Source organism: Echinops telfairi, unplaced genomic scaffold (assembly GCF_000313985.2).
Source record: "Echinops telfairi isolate 266 unplaced genomic scaffold, ASM31398v2 ScPeMD7_22;HRSCAF=79, whole genome shotgun sequence".
Taxonomy (NCBI): Eukaryota; Metazoa; Chordata; class Mammalia; order Afrosoricida; family Tenrecidae; genus Echinops; species Echinops telfairi.
The window spans coordinates 11602600-11603347 of record NW_022103919.1 but is presented as its reverse complement, the minus strand read 5'-3'; positions in this window follow the sequence as shown (position 1 = coordinate 11603347).

Below are 748 nucleotides of genomic sequence, written 5' to 3'. Positions count from 1 at the left end.
GACCAGAGGCTGTACAGTGGTACAGATAGGAACTGGAAACACAGGGAATCCTGGACAGATGACCCCTTCAGGACCAGTGGTGTGAGTGGCGATACCGGGAGGGTGGAGGGAAGGTGAGGTAGAAAGGGGGAACCGATTACAAGGATCTACATATAACCTCCTCCCTGGAGGACAGACAACAGAAAAGTGGGTGAAGGGAGATGTTGGGCAGCATAAGATATGACAAAATAATAATAATTTATAAATTATCAAGGGTTCACGAGGGATGGGAAGCAGGGAGGGAGGGGGTAAAATGAGGAACTGATATTAAGGGCTCACGTAGAAAGCAAATGTTTTGAGAATGATGATGGCAACAAATGTGCAAATGTGCTTGACAATGTATGGATGTATGGATTGTGATAAGAGCTGTAAGAGTCCCCGATAAAATGATTTTTAAAAAACTAAAGGGCACCTGGTGGCACTCCAAAAAAAAAAAAAACAGTTAAAGGGGAAAAAATTACATCATAATCACTTAAGGTGTTTGAAAGAAAATGTAAAATGGCAAGCCTCAGCTTAGGCCAGAGACTCGGCATCTCTGGACCTTAGATGAAAAATATATGCATATTATTTAACCGTGGGTGTATAACCAAAACAATCTAGAGACAGGCAAGCCAAGACGGAGCAGGATCTCAGGCAGTCATCAACAGCACCCATCCTTTCACCAGCTGCTCCACCGGAGAAGGAGGGGGCTTTCTGCTTCTGGAAAGAG